The 26,070-nt window shown below is 42.9% G+C and overlaps 1 long non-coding RNA gene across 1 annotated transcript; it reads right to left on the bottom strand.

Annotated features, from left to right (window-relative positions):
- Nucleotides 1-653: 653 nt before the first annotated feature.
- On the bottom strand, nt 654-26,070 carry LOC110297195 (uncharacterized). The gene is made up of 4 exons (XR_015047753.1): nt 25,956-26,070; nt 25,274-25,373; nt 24,460-24,585; nt 654-1,618 (listed from the first exon to the last, which is right to left on the bottom strand). It is a non-coding gene; the product is annotated as an uncharacterized LOC110297195 (long non-coding RNA).

Genomic DNA, 26,070 nt, shown 5'->3' with positions numbered 1-26,070 from the left:
TCAGGGTTTCTATTCCTGTACAAACATAATGACTAAGAAGCAAGTTGGGGAGGAAAGGATTTATTCAGCTTACACCACATTGCTGTTTATCACCAAAGGAAGTCAGGACTGGAACTCAAGCAGGTCAGGATGCAGGAGCAGGTGCAGAGGCCATGGAGGGATGCTACTTACTGGCTTGCTTTCCCTCACTTGCTCAGCCTGCTCTCTCATAGAACCCAGGATGACCAGCCCAGGGATGGCACCACACACAATGGGCCCTCCCCTTTTGATCACTAATTGAGAAAATGCCTTACAACTAGACCTCAAGGAGGCATTTCCTCAACTGAAGCTTCTGTTTTTGTGATAACTGCAGCTTGTGTCAAGTTGACACATAAAACCAGCTAGTACACTGGAAGTGGGTTTGGGGGGTTCAAATGTTCAAGCCAGGCTCATTGCTTCTTTCTTCCTGTTGCCTACAGATCTGGAGGTAGAATTCTCAGTCATCTCTTCAGCACCATGTTTGTGTATTACTATGCTTCCTACCATGACAATAATGGACGAAACCTCTGAAATTGAAAATGAGCCACAATTTCCTGTGCAAGACTTGCCGTGGTCATAGTGTTCTTCACAGCAATAGAACATTGACTAAGACAGATCCTAATTTTTTAACACAGTTCAGTTATTTATCTTTAATTTTATTGCCATTGTTCTCTGTGCTCTTCTGACTTGATAGATGACATCTAATCTGGGGATAGCTCTCAAATTTCCGTGGGCAAAGGAGCTGTTGTCCAATGGCTTCCTTTACAATTAAACCCTCCCATTTTAGACAGGAAGTCCTTAAGACACAGGATGTAAACAGGTGAAACAACAGGATGCTCGGAAGGTGATAAAACCTTCTATCCTGCATGGAAGCTTAGTAAGCTAAAAATGTCCATTCAAACGCTTCAGAAATTCCCGAAACTATCAAGATTCACCAGGCCCCTCCTTCCCCAAGCATATTCTTCTAGTCAGTGATCGATTGCTGTGAAGAGACACCAAAGCAATTTTTATAAAGAGAAAGTACTTAATTGGGACTGGTTTATGGCTGCAGAGAGTCATTTCTGTTGTAAGTAACCCCAATAAAACTCAGAGGTTCACCAAGTTGGACTGTGGTAGCGTCCTTCAGTTCCCTATCTGGGGTGAGTAGATACCTGTTCTTGTCTTCCAAGGAATAGGGCCACACAACAGGAGCCTCCTATGAGGTAGATTTCAATGTCCAGCTCCTTGGTGAGAGGGAAGAGGGCTTTCCCTTTGCCCTGTTCACCCTATGCTCTACAGTTCCAGTTCAATCCATAGTAGGAAGAACAGGTACAAAAACAAATCCATCATAAACAAGACTACATACTTGTTGAGAGCTGGCTCGGGGGATTGTGATAGCCTGCTCTATAGACATGTCCTAAAGTATATACTCTGAACTCCCAATGTTCTGAAGTCTTATATTTGCTCTGCCCCATCCCTTTCTCCTTCTACTGTGCAGGTGGTAAGATGGGAAGAGGAACTTAGACAGAAAACACCCAGATTCTACATAACCTCTTGAATCCACAGACATAGGATGAAGGCCTCTGCTCTTGCAAACTTCCACGTGCTCCAGTCTCTTCACCTATAAAGGGGGGATAGTGAAACATATGTGCATCTCAGAATTCTGGGAAAAATTAACAGATAATAATGCATGCAAAGAGCTTATCCTAACATACAACAATAGTAGACAGTTGTATTCATTAGATGACAGGTAGGACAAGCTCCCTCATTGCCTCCTATGTTTTAACGTTTCCTTGTTGTCTCTGTTGGGAGTTCAGGAGGCCTGTCTGTGTCTTTGTTTCTATGTCAATGTTTAGGATGTCCTGGACAGAAAACCCACTTATAACACCACCCAATAGGCTTCTTCCTATCCTGTTCCCTTCACAACTTATCACCAAGGTGCCCCCATGACTAGACTGTGGCTCTGGATTCTTTCACTCTAGCACTCCCTGCTACTAAGCCTCACTGCACACTCTGCCCAATCTCTGAGGCAGTGGATCTGGCTTCTTCCAAGCAGGTTCTATTTGGCTGGTAGTGCCAGCTGCGTCTGGCTAGAAGCAATGTCAACCATGAAGTTAATCCAATACAATAAAATGCCATCATCCCAAGAGTGCAGCAATTGAGAGGAAACGTGTATATTCTTCAGATTTCAGAGTTTCCTAGTTATTCTGCCAGCCTGGGATATATCTGCCTCAGGACCAGAGACCACATCAGAGAGTCATGCACTGGCCTTCCCACAACACAGGCCCTTAACCTCTCCGTCATCAGTAACATCTAATCTATGTGTATGGAGTGAATAGATCAACTAATGACAGGTTCCCAAGTGACTTGGGCTCACTCATGCATGCAAGCTTTTGATTTCTGTTCAACAAGCAGAAAAGGCTACTGTTTGCATTCAGTGTTTGTGGCCAGAACTGAGGACTCCTTTTGTAAGACAGTTGCTCCCTAGTCATTCATGTAAATGCATGGGAGGGGGAGGGTCAGAGTTCTCACCCACTCAGAAACATGTCTGTTCCTCTCTACAGCCCTCTGTGAACTCCAGGTTTCTCTTGCTTCACTGAACCCATTTTCTATAGTTGTGTTCTAAGAATCAAAACATTACAATCTGATGCATCCTTTAGTGTCCAACACCGTTGCCAACTTTTCTTTCCCCATCCCTTGGAAAGAGAGAGCTATGAGAACCCAGGCTTGGGGGTTTGATGGAGAGACTCCACCTCAATCCCTTACTGCACAGCGCCTCAAAGCCAAGCTTTCTTAAAAGTATCCTCACAGCTTACAGATCACACGCAGTCATCCCTTCACTCATAGTATCTTGCATCTCTTTCTCAGACCTCAAGTAAAGCAGCTTTTACTCTCCAATCTACACACTCAGAGTTGACCTTCAAAACTAGTTAGCCACAGATGGGACATACTTGAATCTATATCCTGGAGTCTAAAAATTCCAAGCATAAACAAATGCCTATGCTGGCTATCTCCTGGTACATGGAAGGAATTCTTGTCTAGCTCTAAGCTTAATAGCCATGGGGCTAACCTTCTCTTGTGGACACTGGACTGTTTGGGGACCCGAGTCTTCAAGATTCTTTCCTCTCCAAGTGTCTAAAGATGGATTGCCCTGGAGGATTAGTCTGGCCACTCCACAGATACAGCTGGCTATTTCTTCCCATTCTCATAAAATCCAAGCTCTTCAAACTGAAGCCTGTCAAAGTGACATCAGAGGCCAGACAAGACAACATGGGAGATGACACCCCATTCATGGTCTCTTGTCTAGAAATACAGGATGCCTCATAGCAGAAGCTGCAAATCATGTATGTTACAGTTCATAAGAGTGCCTGTTATACCTCATGGCCTGGGTTCCTACAGGCCCTGCTTTCCAAGGACAGGAGAAGAGTCTCTGTAAGCAGAGATGACCCTCAGGAATATACCAGTTCTGCATATATGTAGCTTCACAAAGAAGTTTCATTTTAAGAAACCAGATGGGACCTTGTGTGCTTCCCTTAGCCTTAACTACTGAGCACCAGTGACCTTGGCTGAGATATGACATCTCATCAAGGCATGGGTAAGCTGACCTAGTAGACAGGGTTCTCTTCTCTGGAAGATCATAGTCATAGTGTATGGCCTGGCTGCTACTGATTCTCTTATTTGCTTTCCTTCCTTCCTTCCTTCCTTCCTTCCTTCCTTCCTTCCTTCCTTCCTTCCTTCCTCTCTCTCTCTCTCTCTCTCTCTCTCTCTTTCTTTCTTTCTTTCAGTATTTTATTTATTTATATTTCAAATGTTATCCCCTTGCTTGATTCCCCCCCCTAGAAAACCCCCTATCCCATCACCCCTCCTCCTGCTTCTATGAGGGTATGCCCGCACCAACCCACTCACTCCTGCCTCCCTGCCCTTGCATTTCCTTAGCAGGTGAGTCCACAGACCAACCCTATACAAAACTGCCTGTCCCAAGAGCTTTTATGTTCTATGATGTCTATTTGCTATGTGGTCTTTGAAATGTCCAGGTGGTCACTAAACACATTCATAAGCAGACAGTAAGCAGAGCATGGAAACACAGCTATTGATTAATGATTGGCCAACGCTTCTTAGCATAGGCTTTCATTGCACATTATATAGTGGTAATTCATAAGACAAGTGGCCAGGCTTGGCACAGGTCAGCCATCCCATCTACTAGAGAAGCTGAGGAAGAATTTCAAGTTTAATGCCTAGACTATACCTTGAGCTGAAGGTCAGCCTGACCAACTTAATGAGGCCCTGTTGCAAAATAAAAAGTATACAGTAAAAGTTGTAGCTCAGTGGTAGTGTGTTTATCTAGAATATATTGAGTTTTGTCTGAGAGAGGGAGGGAGAGAGAGACTAAGAGACAGAGAGACACCCACGCACAGAGAGTAAGATATAGGCAGAGAGACAAAGACACAGAGATAGAGGCAGAGACAGTGAAAAAGAGACAGAAACAGAGAGAGAAAATAAGAAGGAGAAAAGATGGTGTCCACAAATAATGCCTGCAGCCAGCTCATAGAGGGCTAAGAGCTGATGGAGTGTCACTCCATAGTTGTGGGGGAGAAATTGACCAAACCAGTGGGGATTCCCCCAGGTCCAGTGTTACAGGCCAGTTTTCCTAGATGTTCTCAGCAAGGACATAGCAGAATCCATAGAAAGCTGATTTCACATCTCAAACAAACAAAGGGCTGTACAATAGTCCCCTGTGACATAACCACCACCACCCACCCCCAGAACTGCAATTGAAGGAAATGATATTAACCACTGAGGTTTATTGAATACTTCCTCCATGCCAGGAAGGAGGCTACATTTTTGCATTTATCACCTCAATTAGTCATTCCATCTACAACCAAGAGACATTTGTTATCATGGTGTCATTTTACAACAGAGGACATTGAAACTTGTGTTAAAATGTACTGAGTTATAGAGCTAAAGGACAGCCAACGTCCACTTACCCTCAGGCCTGTGTAATTAGAATTTAATTAGCTCAGTAATCTGCCTATGTCATGCCCCTGTGGTGTGTTCCCTTTACAGAGGTTCAAGAGAGACAGAGGTCAGCCTAGATTTTCCCAAGCAGTACTGGGAAGACCATGTCTCAGAAGACAAGCTCTTGGCAATTCCCTGTGGTTGTTTGGACGAGATGTTCTCTATAGGGCTCTGGCATTTGAATACCTGATCTCCAGGGGGTGGCACTGTTTGAAGAGGCAGAGAAGGTGTGGCCTTGCTGGGAGAAGGGTGTCACTGGGGGCCAGTTTTGAGAACTTAAAAGATCTGTGCTTTCTTTTTGCTTTCTTTTCGGCCTGGAGTTCAGGATGGGAGTTCCCGGCTTGCTGCTCCAGTCACTATACCTGCTATATCTGCTCAGCTTTTGTGGACTCCAATCCTCTGGAACCCAAATAAATACTTTCTACTAGAAGTTACCTTGGTCATGATGTTTTATCACAGCAATGGAAAAGTAACTAATGAACCTCTCAGTCTGATGAGTCTGGGGCCTACTGTGGTTCCTCTGACCTTCTTAAGCCTGGGTATGTGAGCATGAATGAAAGTCTCACCTCAGCTACTTAACCAAGGAGTCTTTTCTTTCTGCTGAAGAATCAGCTTGCCTTTCTCTATCCTATAATATAGAGCATGAGAACAGTAACCACAAAACCTGCCCTGGCCCTTTCTCTAGTTCAGAAACCAAAATTGAAATGGTTCTCAATTCTCTCCCATGTCTGGCAGCCTCCTCTCATAACTCATTGCCAACCTGGATTTGGGGGCACAAGCTTTCTAATTATGACACCACCACTGCCCTAGTCTGCCTCAAAATATGGCCAGAACTTGCCACTTTCTAAGACGACAGTCTTTCTTGGTTTATTTTGTGAGAATTGGGGATGTTTCCAGCCTTCCCTACAACCCCCAAGCCCTGAGACAATGTGCTGGGCCCATGCTCACTCACTAGTCAATTGCAGAGCATAGCCTCCCCTTCTATCGGTGAAATGTCTCACCACCATGCAGTCACTCTATAAATGATAGTTAGAGATAAACCTTCACAAGTCTCCCTTGAGCAATTAGGTGTACAAATTCCATTATTAGCAATGCGGCACCCCTCCCTAATTGAGCTCTGAGAGCTCTCTGTGGGACCTCAGTCAATATTTGCTGAAAATCAAGTACAGACCTTGTTATGATCCCGTGCAAACACTGCATGCCACTCTAACAAGGCATACTCTAGGCTCAAGCATGCTCCAGTCTCGAGGAAGGGAACTTAAATTAAGCTGTACGAGTGTCCATGGGATAAAGCATTTCCTGATACCTTTATCAATTGCCAAGGCTTGGCCTCCACCAAGTGTAAGTACTTACTGATTCATCACTCAGAACCAACACTCTTGGTAAATGCCAGGCACAGAGGCCAGCATAAACTTGGCATTCAGATGATCAAGTAAGGTAATGTATAACCAAATGTGTGGATGGGTGACTTAATAAATGAAAGGAGAATGGGAAGGAGTGAAGAACAGCAGACTTGGATTCACAAAATTGGATGTCTCGCCTTGCTGTTCTGTTCATGGACCCCTTTTCTGGCTCATCCTCTACACATCCATTTTCTCATTGATAAACTAAAATGGAGATTCATGGTCTGACTCCTGCAGCGGAACAGCAAATTAACAGATCAGAAAGCACCATCCAGGCAACATGTAGGGTGGAAGTTGCTAGCGGCAGAACTGTTGATGTCTGTGGCCTGTTGCCACTGGGGCAGTGCAGATTTCCAGGGTCTGTGCTGCTGTCTGAGGGCATTTTGATGTCTGTAGACCCTGCTGCCACTGGGAGTCATGTTGCTGTCCATGACCCATGAAGGTTAAGTAGATGTCCATGGTCTGTGCTGCCACCTGGGGCCCTGTTGGTGTCCGTGGGTCATGCTGCTCCAGGGGTCCATTCTCATCTGAATGGCCTGCACTGCCACCTGAGGACGTGGTGATGTCTGAGACCATGCTGCTTCAGAGGGTCATACCTGGGTCCATGGCCCTACTGCAGCCATGGCCTGTGTTTCCACTGAGGGCTGTGTGGATGCCTACAGCCTCTGCAGTTGGTTATGTTGGTGCCCATGGGCCATGCTGCTAATGTGCTGGGAACCATATTAGTGCCTGCACTGATGAGGCCATAATTATGTCCATGGTTCAGGCTGCCTTCAAGGGCCTTGACTGGGTTTATGGTTCTACTGCAACTGGGAGTCAAGGTCATGGTCTATGCTATCACCAAAAGCCTTGTGGAGACCCATGGTCCATGTTCTCCTTGACTGTGAAGATCAAGGAAGCCACTTTTGCTGAGATATTGATGACTGAGGATGAACAGTTGAGAGGCAGGGACATGGAAAGCTTCTGTGACAACCCCTACCTCCCACCTCTCCCCACCCCCAAAGTGGTAACCTGGGCAGGGGGCCACCAAGGAAAGCTCTTGAGTATGATGGGGATGCTGAGGTATGGATCTCCACAGTTGATGGAATCTGGTGGGGGGCCTGGGAGTGGAAGGAAGTTCTCTTTGGAGACAGTCCACTAGGAGTTTGACTATGTGTATGGATGACACAAATTGGAATTTTTATAATTCTTACTTTTATTTATTTTATGTTACCAAAGTGGGGAGGGGGATATGAAGGGACTGGGAGTGCCTGATATGGGAGTTGCATAGAACTCATAGAGATGTTATGTTAAAAATAAAATAAAATAAAGATCATATAAAGTAAAAATTAAAAGAAATTTGTTGATAGTGAAATGGCTCAGTGGTTAAAGTGCTTACTGTGTAAGAATGAGGACTCAAGTTCAGATAACTAGCATCCATGTATGAAAAAACTGGTGTGGTAATATACACCTGTAAACACAGTACTGGGAGGCAGAAACAGCATGATCTCTAGCTAACTAGCCAATCAGTGAGCCCCAAGTTCAATGGGAAATTCTATCTCAAAAAAGAAAAGAAAAAAAAAAAAGGAGAGTGATAGGATATCCCAACATATCCTCTGGCCTTTGCATATATAACCTCACATTGATGCAAACACACACACACACACACACACACACACATACACACACAAGGTGGAGAGCATTTTTAATAGAAAAAATTCAAAGATACAATAGAAAATGTTTCCCTATGTTTAAAAAAAAATGAATGGAGCAGCTAAAAATGTAACACAAATATGTTTCATAAAAATCTGATATAATGAAATCTTAATGCAAAGATACCTCCCAACCAATGAACTTATCAAACTTCATTCATTTCATGTTTTCTAATTTCTTGCTTCTTTGTGACTTTCTTTCCCACTCTATCTCTTCTTCTTTTCATTTGTTTAACCTTGCATTCCCCTCCTATTCCTTAATGTCATTCATTTGATATTTGTTACATTCATCTTACATGATTTTTAACTTCATAGCACATTTCTGTATCTTGAACAATTTAATATTATTGCTATTTTCACCTTAGTGAGGGATGCAGGAGATTTAGCCCTCAAAATTAGGCTGTTCAGTGAGCAGATTCTTAACTAAAACAGAAGAGATAACATGGTTTTTTTAATGCACAAATTATATTGCAAAAATAAAAGACACATGAAAAAGAAAAGCTATTATCAAAGATATTGTCATCTCCCAAAGACTGTAACTTTCCAATAGTGTATTGAAAGATACTGCAATAGATAAAGTTCGACACTAAATTTTCAAACATTTAACAGTAAAAAAAGTAAGTGACCTCCACGAGGTTACAAACAAGCAGATTAATTCAATCCAGAACCTGGAGAGGAAAGTCAGCAATACCAAAGAAAAGTCAACCAAATTGGTGAGAAAAAGTCAGGTGTGGTGGCACACGCATTTAATTCCAGCACTTGGGAGGCAGAGGCAGGCGGATTTCTGAGTTTGAGGCCAGCCTGGTCTACAAAGTGAGTTCCAGGTCAGCCAGGGCTACAGAGAAACCCTGTCTCGAATCCCCCCTCCTCCCTCGCCCCCCCCCCCGCAAAAATGGTGAGAAAATCAGTGGTATACTTAAAAGTTACCAAAAAGAAAGAAACTCTCAGTAGAAAAAGAAAAATAAATAGAAATGTTGGAATGAAAAGTTGAATGAGGATCAAACACATATACAGTAGAAAGCATCTCTTAATAGGATTAGCCAGGCAAAAGAGGAAGTATCAGGAATGGAGGGCAAGGCTAAAGAAACATCACACTCAAGTACGAATAAGGAAAAACAAAATAAGGACACATGACCATAAATGGCATCTAAGAACTCTGAAACAAGAGTCCACAGGATAAAGGAGCTGAGATAAAGACCAAGGGCATAAAGAATTTTCAGTGAAATTATATCTCCCCTCCCCACTTACCCCCCCACCAAAAGTCCTCAAATCCAGAAAAAGAAATGAATATTCAAACCCAAGAGACATAGAAACCCCAAATAGACATGACAGCAGTAGAATCTCTTGACTACATATTATAGTTATGATGTCAAAAAATACAACACACACACACACACAATATTAAAAGTTATAAGAAAGAATACTACCTTATCTACAAAAGCAAATACATTAGCATAACATCAGATTCCTTGTCTTCAACCCTAAAGAGCAAGAAAGCACTGATGGCCAAACTGGAGAGTCAAGAACCTCCAACCAAGATTGCTGGATCCAGCAAAGCTGTCTCTTAGGATAGACAATGGAAAATGGCCAATTCAAGATAAGCACAAACTGTGGCACTTGATGAGACCATCTAAAGCATAAGTAGAGGTATAATCAGGCTGCTCTCAATCACCACAGAAAGGAAAAAAGTGAAGTGTCCCCGCACGTTCCCACATGAGAGAGAAAAGATGTAATTATATTTCAGTTAAAATTTAAAAATTAAAATTAAAAATTTCAATATAAAACAAAATTAATTTAATGAAAGGCATAGATAAATAAGAAGTATAAAGAAATCTGTCATATCCAATCCAATAATTACCAAGTTATAACTCCTTAATAAAGGAGGAATTAAAAAAGGGAACAAACAATAACAAAGCCACACAGAAAACAACCAATCAAAATTACAGGAATCAGTAAATCTCTCTGAATAAAAACTTTAAATGTAACTGACCTCAACTCACCTTCAAAGAGATGCAGACTAGCCGACTACAGTATTGAACTCAACTGCAAAGAAAAATAAATCATGAAAACTTCAAGAAAATGAATGGAACTGGACAAAGTTATACTGAGCAAGGACACCCAGACCCAGAAAGAAAAACACCTAATGTTCTCTCTCATATGTGGATGATACTTTCCAATCTTCAGATTTGTGTCTACATTGGAATACCTGTTGAATCCAGAAAACTAGGAAGGGGCCATTGACTATGAGGAAGAACAAAGTTATATCATTTCCAGGAAAATGGCTGGAGTTTATCATGGCAACTATCAGGAAAGGCAAATAATCCAGACTCAGAAAGACAAAAGATTGAATGTGTTACTGCATAGTAGAATCTAGATTGTGTACTGCAATTGTAGGAGCAGACACTATAGAAATTAACATCCTGCTCCCCCCTGCCCCAACACACACACACACAAACATTTATAGAGATAGAGGACTCTGTGAGCAGATACGAGAGTTGGGAATTTCAGGTACCTCATATGTATATGGGACATATGGGACATGCACGTGCATATGTGTGTGCATGTGGACGCCTGATTCAAGTTCAAACACCATTCCACTCCCTCAGTGACAAAGTCTCTCACTGGCATGGCGCTCAGCCATTAGACCACAGTAGCTAGCCAAGGAGGACGGGGAACTTCCTGTCTTCACCTTCTCAGTGCTGGGATTAAGTTTCTGCTACAATGCTCAGTGGTCTACATGAGTCCTAGAGATTAAACCTGGGTCATTATGCTTGCAAGGTAAGCTCATTACCAACTGATCCATCTCTTCACCCTAGACAACATTTTAACCTTTCTTCGTTGCTTTACTTGAAGTTCGTAACAAATATATTTCATTGTTATACAAACAACAGAATTTTTTTTTCTGAAAGTAATGTCAAAATATTAAGTGATTCATTTCTGATGGTAAAATTACTGAGATTTGGGGAATTTTGGCTCTTATAATTTCTTGCAGTTTAGGTTTCCAAAACACTTAAGAATTATAAATATAATCATTTGAAAATAGAAATAAAACCTAGAGTTTCCACTTTGGCAGAGGGGAACTAAAAAAGGTTGGATCATCAAGTAGAACAGAAAGGAGAGCAGAAAGGTAAAGAAAAAAAAAACACTCAAAACTAACATCAGAATAACACCCAAAAAGTAAGTAAAATATGTCTCCTATTGATCTTTGTAATAAATTTGAACCCATTTAAGTTACAAATCAGAAGATAGGATCCAACCAATTGGACTTCTCTGCATCTAATGATTTGTTGCTCAGTACAAGACACACATGGCAATCCAGCCATGCCGAAAAGCTGCTGACGAAGCTGCAGGTTACTGTCTGCACAACAATAACAGCAGCGCCATAGCAATAGCAGGAACACAGAAGCAGAGGACAGCAATTCCCGCAGCAGATCCTATCAAACTTAGTGCAAAAAAAGCATTTACAGAGATAAAAGACTCTGTGATTATAAATGAAAGAGACTCTGTGAGCAGCTAGAAGAGCTGGGAATTTGATGTGCCTCACAGAAAAGAAGCCTCTAAAATATGCGAAACAAAACTGACAGAATTCCAAGAAAAAACTGATGAATTTATGATCGGTATGAGAAAGTCTACCTCCCTTTCCCTGAAATTGTTACTGCATTAAAAAAAAAAGTACGTATGACGGAGAAATTTGTATGAAATGGTAGCAAACTTGATCTGTCAGATAGGAGGAGAATTGTGCGCTGGGCAAGGAGAGGTATGCATTCTTTCCAACAAAATAAGGAAGCTTTACAAATAAACAGTGTTGCAGGTAGATAATACCACAGAAGCCTGATAAGTTCCAGCACTCATGACTTCCAAACAGTATGTGCAGTAGGCAGTGCAACTAGACTACAAACTGACGAACTGGAAAAAACATAACACCTTTCAATAGCCCTTCTAAATTAAATTACTCAAATAAACACAACTACAGCCGCAGATGTAGCTCAGCGCTAGAGCTTGCCCAGTATGCCCTGGGTTTCATCCTCAGAATCTACAATTAACAAACAAATGAATAGATAAATAAAATTAAAACATTAATGACAAAAAAGTTGATAGTTGGGGATAAAGGCGGCTAATTAGTTGTAAAATAAACTGATTATAGTTCCTCTTACATTTATTAACAAAACAACAGAAGAAACTCCAGTGGGACAATAGAAGCAGAAGGATTAAAACTCCAAGGTCATCTACTCTGTAGTTCAAGGTCAACATGGACTAGAAGAAACCCTTTCTGAAATACATATACATATAAAAAAATGAATCAATGAATGTAAATGTTATGCTACTCAAGAAAGCAAAGCTCAAGTCTCAGAGGAAGAATGCTGTCAGAAGGATTGGACTATAAGTGTTTTTAGAAGTGGACAAGAGCAGTGAGAACAGGATTGTCTGTCAAGAGCTGGGATGCTGGACTCTCATCTTGCCTGTTACTGACTCATACTGTAGAAAGAAAGGGTGTCAATCCCAGGCCCTTCTGCTCTCTATCCTAGCAGTTGCCCCACGGCCCAAACTCTCTGAAGACTTCACATCTGAATCTTTAAGTACGAGAATCTGGGAGGAGATACATCTGCTGACGACACAATCGGAATGCATGGAATGGCCCCTGCGGTAGTTATTCTTAATGGCCAATTTAATTGGATTGAGAGATACATAAATTGGTTTATTTGGATTGGGATTCACACACACACACACACACACACACACACACCGTTTTTTGTTTTCTTAAGATAGGACTTCTCTCTGTAGTCCTGGCTGCCTTGGAATTCACTCCTAGACTAGGTTGGCCTTGAACTCAGAGGTCTACTTGCCTCTCCTTCCCAAGTGCTGGAATTAACGGTGTGCAACACAACTGCCCAGTCTGGGATTCTTCTATTTTTATGTTAATAAATTTATCACGAACTTGATTCCACAAAAACCAAAAACCAAACCTCAAAGCTTGGTGACACACATCTTTAATCCCATTGCCTAAGAGGCAGAGGCAGGCAGATCTCTGTGAGGTTGAGGCCAGCCTGCTCTACAAAATGGATTCCAGGGCAGCCAGGGCAGTTACACAGAGAAACCCTGTCTCAGAAAACAAAACAAAACAAAACAAAACAAAACAAAACAAAACAAAACAAAACAAAGCAACAATGGACTGGACTCCAGAGATATGTGAGTCACAAGCACTCCGACCTAATAAATAGTTTAAATCCATTGATGGACTCATAATTTGATGTCTCCTAGGAGGCAACTGAACTGTAGCTGAGCCCTGCTTGGAAGAAATAGGTCATTGGTTTCATGTCCTTTGGGGCTCCTCTCTGCTTCCTGTCTGCCATGGTAGCCAAGGCTTCTGACCACCACACCCTTACTACTGTGAGGTACAGAAACCTTGGCAACAATCAACTAAAACAACCCCCTACTCCTTTTTTGTTTGTTCTTGGGGGGGTATTTTGCTTCTGCTACACAAAAATCTAACAGAAACACCAACAGAGCTTACTGTGAAGCCTTTTACACAGAAAGAAAACAAACACCACTATCAAGAGAAATATTTAATGCTTTCAAGAGTCACTTATAACAAAATACAGATAGCATCTGTGGCAGAAGCAGAAGAATTATATAACAACTCTCTTGTTTTGTTTTCTGTTGCTGTGATGAACGCAATGACCTAAAAATAACTGAGGGACGGATGGGGTTTATTTCAGCTTTCACTTCCAGGTCACAGTCTGTCACTGCGGGAGGTCAAGGAAGGAACTCCAGGTAGGAGCAGAATCAGAATCCATGGATGGACTCTGCTTACTAGTGTGTTCACTGGCTCATGCTCAGCTAGCTTCCTCAGAGTCCCAATTCACCTGCCTAAGGATGGTGTGGCTCACAGTGGGCCAAGTCCTCCTAAAGCAATTATCAATCAAGAAGAAGCCCCACTGATGCAGGCTAATTTTATGGGGGCAATTCTTCAGTTGAAATTCTCTCTTCCCAGGTGATTCTAGGTTGTATCATCTTATTAAGTTGACCAAAACAAAACAAAACTAACCAGGATAAAAGCTATTTTAAAAAGTCAGCATTTGGGCAGTCAAGACTAAGACCAGTATAGAGTTTCTACACACCATTACAACTAAAAAAAAAAAAAAAATACAGACAGAATAGACCATCTTAGTTAGGGTTGTACTACTGAGAAGAGACACCATGACCAAGGCCACTCTTATAAAAGAAAACATTTAATTGAAACTGGCTTACAGTTTCAGAGACTCTGTCTATTATCATTATGGCGGGAAGCATGACAGTGTGCAGATAGACATGGTGTTGGAGGAACCAAGATTTCCACATCTTGATCCACAGGCAACAGAGAGAGACTGTGTGTTACACTGGGTATAGCTTGAGCATATATAAGGCCTCAACGGCTGCCTCTCCAGTGATACACTTCCTTCAACAAGGCCGCACCTACTCCAATAAAACAACACCTCCTAATAGTGCTACTCCCTATGGGCCAAGCATTCAAACACACAAGTTTATGGAGGCCATACCTATTCACACCATCACCATCACGCAGATTACAAAAAAACAATGACCTAAATTTAAGTAACAACTCCAAGGAGACTTCTACAGAAAAGAACCAGTGGCCTGGTATCTCAAATCTGTAGTCCTAGTTACTTAGGAAGTAAAGGCAGGGGGATCGATCACCAGCTCAAAAATCTTCCTGTGCAGAAGGTAGGGTTAGGACCAGCTCCAAGGTGGAGGTTCTTCAGGGTTTAAGACCCTTTCTGCCTCTTGTATGTATTACAACAATATCATCATCATCAACAACAACAAACATATAATCTATTCTAGAAAAGACAAATTGAACATCAAAATCAAAAGTACATAGAGCAGATAAGGACAGACATGCAGACTGTTTCAGAGGGTGACCTGAAGGGCTTAATTGACCCACAAGATTCCTGAAGGAAAAGGAGAAAAGAAAAGGAGGAAAGAGAGAGGGGAGAGGAGAGATAAAAGGAGATACGAAATAAAGTGCTGATAAAAGCATGGGTTAGGGCTATAAGTTACCTGTATTATTTACTTTTTAATTACTTTGTAATAAAAGAAATTAAAGAAAGAATGGGTAAGAGAAGAAGGGAGATGAAGTCTAAATAGTTGTTCTCTAAATTTACAACTTAGGTCTCGGAGAGGCATTATGGAGGATTTTTTTTCTTTTATCTACTTTTTTTTTTTCAAATATCTTCTAAATTATTCGTGGTAAACATGTATGACATGTATAAGCTGAACAAAAGCAGTCAATGCTTATTTTTAGACACTGTGCTAAGCTTCATGATTTAGAAGCCTCGGCTGTGGAAAACATACTGCTATTCGGACACCCTAACTGGTTAGAAGTGCACAGCACATCCAAGACGGGTTTCTGGTGAAGCTGATAAGGGAGGGAGAGGATTTTAATTTCTCTGTCAGTACTGCCTCCCCAGGCCCTGGGAGGTGAAGACTTCAGGAGCCCCAGTCCCTCTGCCACCTCCCTGGGGCCAGGGCTGCAGCCACAGATAAAGGCCAGCCATGCTCTCACTAATGATTTATTTCCCCCATGAGAAGGCCTCCTGGGTGCCTGTGGAGATGAGCAAAGTTATTCCCTTAAAGTGCCCAAATTAAGGGCAGAGTCCAACTGAGGCAGGCAAGGAAGGCATGGTATTTGAGGGGAGCCACCTTGACCCTGACACATAATGGCTGAGAATCAAGAATGTCAACACAACTGGCAAGGTCAGAATAGCTGTGGAGACACAGTGGAGACACTGGCTGTTTCCTGAGGGAGATCTCAAACTGAGCGAAACCGGTCTCCTAATAAGCACTCTTTTCTCACCTGCAACCCTGACCAAGGCACCTCCCATACCACCCCACAGTTGCATTTACAAAAGGAAATGCCAAGCTAAGAAAAACAGCTGAACTAGCTCATATTTTTCAAACCTTGAATGTGGTTGTAAATTACAACCTTAGCACCATGTGACTTCAAAAACCAGAAAAACTATTGTTGTGTGACTATTCCTGATGAGACCTGGCGAAACGTCTATCACCCTGGATAGGGAGGCCAGGCCATACCAAAGTACAGATACCGCCAAAGTCGAACTTGGCCAGCCAGTGAGTTTTATTGAGGTTACTTACAGAATTAGAAAATATTCAAGGCTCAGTAAATCACCAAAAGCCCAGCCCTGCAGGGGTGACAGCTCACAAAAGCTGGAAACCTGGAGCACACTGCACAGCCCACTTAACCCACCATGAGTGACAGGGAGTATGGCTAAGTGGTAAGGGACTTGCCTAGACTTCCCCAGTGAGGGGAATAAAGCACAACGTCTGAAAAGAATCTGTGTCTGCAAAGACTGATTATAGTACAGAGACTGGAATGTCACTGATCTAAACTACTAGCTACCTTATCTTGGGCTAGCTCTAGCTTCCCTAGAACAACTATCTGTTCCTTGTCCATCTCTATGTCTGAACTAACATCCTGTGAGTAATAGATAAAAAGCCTTCTAGAATCTATTAATTTAGCAGACCACTAGCTTGCACTAATATTCTATAAGCAGATTGGGCTATAGAAAACTTTCTCCTATCTCACTGTACCTCTCTTTCAGCTGTGCCAACCAATGTATTTTAAACTTACCTCCTTGATTTAAGACTTTGTTTTGCAATACTATAAAGCTTCATGAGACTGCTTCCAAACTGAACATGGAATTCCATGTGACCTAAATTTATGTTCCTGCGCCATGGTCACCCAGAACCACTCTAGATTAAACTCTTGTATTTCCTTTAAGGTGGGAGCTTTGAGTTTTGCAGCAAAAGGGGCTCAGGGTATGGCTCAATGATAGAGCATTTGCTAGACTCTACTGGTTGAGGGGCTGGGATGTGGTGCACAGTGCTTGTCTAGATTCCAACAATGCAGGGTGTGTGTGCGTGCGCGCACACGCATGTTCACCTGCGGGCAGAGTGATTCTGTTTGTCTAGAAAGTGCAAGGTCCCAGTTCTATTCCCACTACAGCCAAAGAAAGGAAAATTTAACACTGATAATTGCTGTGCTAGAAAAGCCTGGGAATCTTAACAGTCTTGTGGTTATGCTAGGGCCTCAGAGTTGACTAGCTTGCAACCAGTCATCCAGCTTTTCATGCAGAAGAGTCACTGTCAGACCCCCTCAGGCAGGCTATGGAGTGAATTTGTGTTGAAATGGTGTACCTTATCTGAAATATCAAACACACAGGGAGAATCAAGGTACCCCAAATGTTGAGCCCCGGCAGAGCCTCTCTGGAAACCAAATGCTAAGCCTCCTGTCTCTTGAGACGTTCCTCCAATGCCACTCAGCAGATGGCAAGGTGGTCCTTGTAAGAAAAGCTGCAGGAATTTTTATGGGGTCCTATCCTGCCACCTCCCACTTCCAGGGCTTAACTGTGGGACACTTAAGGGTAAACACAAGTTTAAGGACCTTTGAAAGACCAAAGTGAACCAGCAGAGAAAGGGCCTGTGTTTACTTCCATCAGTCTCCCTGATTGCTCTTAACTCTGTTTCCAGATTAGGATGTGTAGCAGCCAGCTCTGCACCAGTCATCTTTTATACCATCAGGAAAAGCACACAGGCCTCTGAACAGCAGGAGCCCTCTTAAGATCTAGGCAGGAGGCAGTCCCAGGCAGCTATTCCAGCAAGTGGAAAAAGGCTCCTGGAAACTGTGAATCTCTGAACACAAACAGAACTGTGGTGCTCCCAAAGAGAAGGTGGAAAGTTTTGGCCAGTACCCAACTTTGTCCCAAGCAGCCCTAAACTGACCAATCCCATACCTTAGCCCAGCCCCCAGACCGACCATTGTCCTCTCCCGTCCCACTGGACAATTTTTTTAAAAAAAAGCTACAATTTCTTAGGTTTTTAAATACACCTGTCTAAATCCTTTCATAGCTGCAACTGTTTAAGGTTTAAATACTCCCTGGATAAGAGTAAATATGTTTGCAGATGGCACTTAGCCTCGGGGATGTCATTTGGTCTCTGAGATACCTGGGTGTCTGAGTGCTGAAATCAAGCAATCACAGCCATAGCAATAAAACAGGGTGACTCATTTGTCATATTCTTTCTGCATGGCAGACACTTGTAATAAAGCCAAAGCCATTGGTTTGCACTTCCATGCGACTACCATGAAGAAGGTCAGGCTTTGGGGCCCTCCTGGCTTAGCCTGATGCTCAACATCCACTGTAGGGTGAATGGAAATTTTCGGGAGGGGGAAGTTCAAGAGGGATGCAGAAAAGGATTACCAGAGAGTAAGGAGTTCATTATAAGATGTGTAAATGGCATAGACAGACAGAGAAGCAACAGCTAGTGGGGCCTCTGAGGAGAGTCAGAGCCCATGAGACAAAAGCTGGCTCTATTTTTATATCTTTTGAGGGTCCCAGAGAGCCTAGCTTCAGATTTGTGCTGTGAAATCTGATTCCCAGGCAGGAGGCAGAAAAGCAGGTGGGGAACTGAATCCATGACCACCTATAGCCCCCAGGATGTAAAGTCAACTCTCAGGTGAGAGATCAGAGTCCCTGGGAGCCTGTCTGCCTGGAAACTGACAGTGTCTCAGTAGGGTGCCTGTTGGGATCTGTGAGAAGAGACTACTGCAGACACTATGACCTGAGCTCTGGGTAAGGGTTGAAAGGCTATGCTGAGAAACATCCAGGCCTTCACTACAAGCCTCAACTCCAGCTCAGCTCCCCAGTATTCTCTCCCCCATTTTGCAAGGGACAATCCCAAGGAACGTAACAGTTGCCTCCATATGAGTGGGAGATAGTTTGATTTATTTCTAGGGCTAGGGATGTCTGGGAGGACTTCCCAGAGGAGACTAGGGGAAACGATTAACTATCAGGGTGTTTCATGGACTAAACTGCTGAAGCTGGATTTACTGCTCTGGGAAGGACCTGAACAAGGGCCGTGATAAACAAAGGGCTGCAGGTGACTGTGAAAAACAGTGGAGAGCTTCACAGCAGGGGAGATTTTTGGAAATGCCTCAAAAGGGGAAAACTAGTTTAAAAACACACTAACATCATTCCCAGTAGCCCACTGCTTCTCCACGGTGCCCCCTAGAACAAGACCACTGAGCATCACAAACTCATGGGAAAGACAGTTTGGGGGAGTGGGGTCCCTATCTCTGGTGAGGCTATTCATTGTGATGAAATATAATGTAGTGTCAGTGGAGGGGAGTGGAGGTGGAGGGTGGAAGGGTGTACCTGGCCCCATACCAAGGTGTTCCCCTGAGAAATCATGCCACTCAACAGACTTGAAGGAAGGGAAGGAAGTGAAGGCGTGGAGACATATGAAAGCAGAGCCATGAGGGCTGAGAAAGGGGGACAGAGAAGGACAGAAAGACAGAAAGGGGAAAGAGACCCTGGCCAGGAACACAGGGCAGGGAGAGAGAGAGAGAGAGAGAGAGAGAGAGAGAGAGAGAGAGACAGAGAGAGAGAGAGACAGAGACGGAGACAGAGACAGACAGAGAGAGACAGAGAGACAGAGACAGAGAGAGACAGAGACAGAGACACAGAGAGAGGAGAGACAGACAGAGAGCCAAAGACAGAGAGAGAAATGGTGTGGCGAGCAGTCCTTTTATATGTCAGCTGCATCTGGCTGTGCTGGCTGTGGCTGGTGATGGCAGCAGATGATGACCTAAGTAAGCCCTCACTAGGTCCCTGGGAGGAACCTAGCAGAATTACACTCACTGCTTGGGAACTGACAAAAACCAGTCACTTGACATCACAGCAGAGTCCTGTATATACCTACCAGCTACCATACCACCCTACCCTGCTATCCATCACTCACAGCCCACATCTATCCCACCCTCTAAAAGATGACCTCATTCCCAGGTGAATATCCTGAGGCTCACACAGGTAAAGGGAATCTCTAGAGGCTAGAAGTCCAGGTCCATCTGACACTAAACACAAATCCTTTAAAATACTATGTAGTTGTTGACACAGGTCTTATAGAAGACAGAGGTGGCCATGGAAGGAGCCCTGTGGAGATAATAGGAGTCTCTGTAGGTCAAAAAGAATGCATAGGTGATGTACAAAGATATCTAGCCAGTTCCATGAGGTCCAAAGGTGCTTTCTTCTGCTATTTCTCAGTCCCCTGATGTTGCCATAACTCTTTCCAGTAACCATTTTTAGCCACTATCGTACTTGATCTTGAGGAAGAAAAGAAGATATGCTCAGGCCCGTTTCACAGTTGGCAAAACTGAAGTGAGAAGAAATCACCTGACCAAAGCCTCACATCAGAACTGACACTCCACCAGGGCCCTCAAATCTGGCCACAGAAAGGCTCAGCAAAGAGATGCTGGCAAGAGTCCCATAAGGCCTGGAATAGGAGTGACTATGTGAAATTCGTATGAAAATGCATGGCTTCATCCCTTCAAAGGCAGATGTTGGGGGAAATCAATAACCTTAGTTTATGTCATTATGAGGTCAGAATAAAATGAAATAACTCAATACTTCTGAAACACAGGTGAAGGGTAGGAAAATGGGAACTGGCTTCAGTCTTTTGTCTTATTTTTGTCTGTCTAGGGGACTTGTTTGTTTCTGTTTCTTGAGAGAGGGTCTCTTTCTGTAGCTCAGGTTGGCCTCATACTCATTATGTATCTCAGGCTGACCTGGGATTCAACATTGCTCAGCTTGAGCGTTGTGAGTGCTGTGATGAGAACTCTGTGCCACTACACTGAGCCTGTGTCTTAAGCTTTAAGGTGAAACTATCAGGATCTCACTTCATTGACACGTGAAGAGTTTGCAAGGAAAAAGTACATAGCGTAACATGGCATAGCATAACATAACTTAGAGCTTTTTCACACAGTGTTACAACCTATTAACTTTTAGAACTTTACTAAAACACAAATTTTAGGAAATTCTCTTAGACAAAGATGTCTTCTTCATTTTTTTTTCCAGACAAGAGTCTTACTAAATAGTCCTGGTGATCTTGAAACTTGCTAGGTAGACCAGAGTTTTACTTAGCCTCAGCCTCCAGGATGCTGGGATGAAGGGCGTGTGTCATCATATCTGGCAAATCATTCTCATATCTTTTTCACTCTTCCTTTTGTCTTTCATAATCCACTGAATCCAATCAGTGTTGTCCTTATGCTCACAGGGGCGAGACCGTTCACGAGAGCCTGGAACCTACCAGTGGCCACACTCCCACAGAAAAATGAGCAAATGTGCTTTCTATCTAAAACATTAAATAGCTGCAGCCCATCATCAATGTGAGAAGCAGAAGGATTCTGAATATTTCTGACCTTCTTTCAGAGATTGACCCAGCAACAGGAAACGAAGGCAGTCAGAAAGACCGTAATATATGCAAGTATAGATAGCATATATTATATATGTATATATATATACTCCTTCCACTCCTTCTCCAGCTTTGCTATCAGATTGAAAAGCTACCATCCATAGCTTGTTATGGGTTAAATCAATTATCTGAGAATGTGAAGTAATTATACTACAAAGAGGAATTCACAGTAATAACTCCTGACAGTTGACTTTCTACGCTGCCCCAACTGTGTTTATAAAGCTCAGGAAACACAACTGGCAGAATTTGAGAGCTCCATCTGAGGAGCTGAGTCCCCAGGACGAAATGGGCCTTCAGTGTGGGCAGGCACCACCCAATGGTGGAGAGCCTGAATTGAAAACAGGAGAGTGAACTGGGGTCTCTCCTTAAGCAGGACCACATTCTTTTCCTGACACCAAACTTCAGAACTGCAAGCTTTACAGCCTTTGGACTCTTTAAATTACACTCCCCTGGGGTTCCCAACCTCCAGCCTCCTAATGAGAGTTACACTTCTGGCTTCCTGAGTTGTGAAGACACCTCAGACTGAACCATGCAACCTACCCCACAGGGTGTCACACAGTCTGTTAGGGACTTAGCATCTAGGATCACATCAGCCAATTGCTCTTTCATAAGTCCATATTTTATTCTATTACTTCTGCTTCTCTGAGATGCCTAATGCATAATTAATAATTAAATATTAATTTTATTTTACAAAAGCACCAATAAACCAAAGATGGTGATTAAGGCAGAATAATCTGAATTGGAGATCTCAGATCAGGGCCTTTGGAGACACAGTGTAGTGAAACTTCAGCTGGTAAAGGCTCAGAGGTTCCTGTGCGTCCCAGCCGAGAGCAGACCCATGACTTGGTGTTCTCTTCTCTTGCACACCCCTGACTGTGGGCAGCATCATTGAAGCTGAGATTCACCTTTCATAATTTTAGAGGAGCTCATATACTCTCAATGCTCAAATGCCAGAAAGTGAGGCTCACAGGGCACTCCAGGGAGCCTGATATTATGTTAAGCCTTATTTATTTATTTATTTATTTATTTATTTATTTATTTATTAGATATTTTCTTTATATACATTTCAAATGCTATATTATGTTAGGCCTCTTTGATTTATTTATTTATTTATTTATTTATTAGATATTTTCTTTATATACATTTCAAATGCTATCCCGAAAGCTCCCTATACCCTCCCTCTTCCCTGCTCCCCTACCCACCCACTCCTGCTTCTTGGCCCTGGCATTCCCCTGTACTGGGGCATATAAAGTTTGAAATACCAAGGGGCCCCTCCTCACACTGATGGCCAACTAGGCCATCTTCTGCTACATTTGCAGCTAGAGATATGAGCTCTGGGGGTACTGGTTAGTTCATATTGTTGTTCTACCTATAGGGTTGCAGACCCCTCTAGCTCCTCCATTGGGGGCCCTGTGTTCCATCTTATAGATGACAGTGAGCATCCACTTCTGTATTTTCCAGGCACTGGCATAGCCTCACACGAGACAGCTATAACAAGGTCCCTTCAGCAAAATCTTTCTGGTATATGCAATAGTGTCTGGGTTTGGTGGCTGATTATGGGATGCATCCCTGGGTGGGGTAGTCTCTGGATAGTCCATTCTTTCGTCTTAGCTACAGACTTTGTCTCTGTAACTCCTTTCATGGGTATTTTGTTCCCTGTTCTAAGGAGGAATGAAGTATCCACCCATTGGTCTTCCCTCTTCTTGATTTTCTTGTGTTTTGCAAATTGTATGCTGCCCACCAAATAATGATCGATCGCCAAAAACTACACCTGGGAGAAGACTAGAAAGATTCTGCACACATCAAGAAGTAAATCCAAGATAATAAGAGATGCTGAGGAAGGAGGAGAGGAGGAAAAGGAAGAAGGGGAAGAAAGATGGAGAGGGAAGGAGGGAAGAATTAAGAGAGGGGAGAATAAATATATGGAGAAAGCAAAAGAAACAGTTTAATTGATCATATAAAATCCCACCACCTTTTAAATGGGACATACCTACTAATTACATCTCAGATTCACTCACCACCAACTTCAAGGCTCTCTGAATCATGGTCATTTCACATGCACTCCATTGGCCCACAAAAATAGCCTTCCTATATAAGACATCTCCATTTCTGTTTTTGATGATAATTAGCTTAGGAACTATTTTGTTTTTAAACAGTTTTATTGAAGTGTAATTTACACAATACAAAATCCACTTAAAACTTCTGTTACTGGGTGCAGAATGAGCAATCTGTTGTTAAATAAAGGTTTTAGGAGCAAAGGACTCTATAGTGTTTGAGAATTGTCCCTGGGGAGTGGCTCTTGGGATTGACTCTTGGATCTCTTCCTAAGAAAGAATGAAGGCCTAGGAATCCAAGAGGCAGAGCTGTCTGTGTGCCCAGGTTTTAGACACTGCGGCAGCTGGAGGAGCCCCATTTCATTGCACAAATTATTTCTCTGAATGTGGCTGAAAGGGATTGTGGGCTATAATTAGAATAATGCCCTGCAGGATTACATTCACAAATGTAATTACATAATCGTTTAGAACTAAATGGCACTGTGAAAAACATTGTTTCCTGAAGAGTGGGTGAGGGGAGGTACCAGGCCCTCCTGTAGAGCGAAGAATGCTGAAGAATGCCAAGACCTCTTTCTGATGCCACATTAGCCCAGAAACAGTTAAGGCTAAATGGGAAAGTCTTTAATTCTTCCATGGGCTTGTTACCACATTTCACCATATTGTGGAAGCTGAAAGATGATCTGTACTGGAATGTTAACAAGTGTCCACAAACACTCTAGAAGAATGACGGCTTTGGGGATCCCATCGGCTACTCCTGCCTGTTGTACAGAAATCTTGCTGGTCGCACAAACGTGATGGAAAGCTCTGTGAGCCAGTCACACCAGAAACACGCAGATAGCCTGTCTTATTCTTTCAAAACTCGAAGGACATGCAATTTTCGAAGGATTCCCAAGTACCATCTACTAAAAGCACTGAAATGCTTGAGTTTTGCTCAAGCATTTAACATCCAAAATCAACGTGGCAACAATCCCCTACCTGGAGCTTTCACTCTGACAGAAAACTGTTTTCTGTTCTTTCCAGAAATGTGTATAGTGTTCCTTATGTTTTCAGGCACAACAGAGAAGGCATCTTTTCTTACTTCATGTGTTCTAAATTTGGGCCCTGAAAAATAAAATAAAATAAAAGTAGCCGAATAAGTAGAGCACAGCTTGTGAAAACCATGCCGATAAATCACATTAATTTAGACCCTATTAATCTGAATATTGTGCTAATCTCACAGGCTGAGGAGAAAGCTTAGCTTTGAAGAGAGTTTGCTTCCTAAGCAAAGGAGGGTGCTGTGACAAGCCATAGGAAGTGTGACATCCTCTGAAGCAGAGGTAGGTTTTTTTTTTTTTGTTTTTGTTTTTTTTTTAAAGAAAACCTGCTCAATAAGATATCTCTGCTGGAGAGGCCTAATCCCCTGCTCACCCTATGTCTCAGCCATCAACCAAACTGTTAACAAAGTGTGTATCTTGAGGCCCTCCCTAAGTCTAACAACTGATCCACTGGAACTGTAGGAGTCAGTAGCCAGGCCTGGTGATTCAATCACCTATTTACCATCCATCCCTGATCCCCAGAGGTCTCAGGTTTGCCTCTTACAGGGAGACTTTAGAAAAGATGATTGATGGAGGGAGGCGGGAGTCTGTAGTCTCTCTCTCACTCCCATTTAAGACAGGCTTGAAGAATTCCCACTCTGTTCTCTGGGTGTGTCTGGCGCCCTTCTTTGAAAATCTTTGTTAGCATCCTCCTACCTAATCCTCACTGCATGGGCTAAGATGAGACAACAACCCTTCTCACCGTGCACACTTACCTCTGGGAGGCTTTGCAGAAAGTCAGTTCTCAGGAATGTGGCCAGTCCTCATTGGCAGCCTGGAGATGCTCTCCTGGGAACTCATTCAGGATTACCCTGGCTGTTAAGACACACAGAGACCTTCCGAATGAATCAAAGCTGGAATTTATTAAGACAAAGTTGGGGTGGACCTGGCAGCTCAGGCCTGTAATGCCATATATTCAGGAGGAGAGTAAGGCAGAAGGACCCCAAACTCGAATCCAGCTGAGGCAAGTGAGTGATATTCCATGTTAAAAATTTTAAAAAAAGTGTGTGTGTGCGTGTATGTGTGCATGCGTGTCTAGATACATACAGAGTACTTGCTAGCGTGCATGAGATCCTATATTCAGTGTCAAATAATTCAGAAGAGAAAGTGAGGTGTCTGCGGCTGGTTGTACATATATATACTGAAGGGCAGGAGCAAGCTTCAAGAGAGAATCTCAGTTAAGTGTGAGTATCTTTATAGAACTATAAGCCTTTGGGTCGTGTTTGAAGCTATTGTTTCAAAGGATATAAAAGACTTCATAAAATATTTTGACATACTTTTATCTAAGAAACTTTTCTTTAGTAAATGAGAGGTATGTTGTACAGGTTTATGAGCTGACAAGATAAGTAAGAAACAGGTCAGGGCCGGAGAGATGGCTCAGTGGTGAAGAGTACTCACAGCTCTTCCAGAGGAACACGAAGTTCAATTCCCAGTACCCATGTCAGCTGGCTTACAACTGCTGAAACTCCAGTCTAGGTTGGAGGGTCCTTTTGACCTCGGTCGGCACCTGCTC

Source organism: Mus caroli, unplaced genomic scaffold (assembly GCF_978045245.1).
Source record: "Mus caroli unplaced genomic scaffold, Mus_caroli_1 scaffold_8, whole genome shotgun sequence".
Classification (NCBI taxonomy): domain Eukaryota; kingdom Metazoa; phylum Chordata; class Mammalia; order Rodentia; family Muridae; genus Mus; species Mus caroli.
Note: the sequence above shows the minus strand (reverse complement) of the source record. Positions and strands in the feature narration are given on the sequence as shown.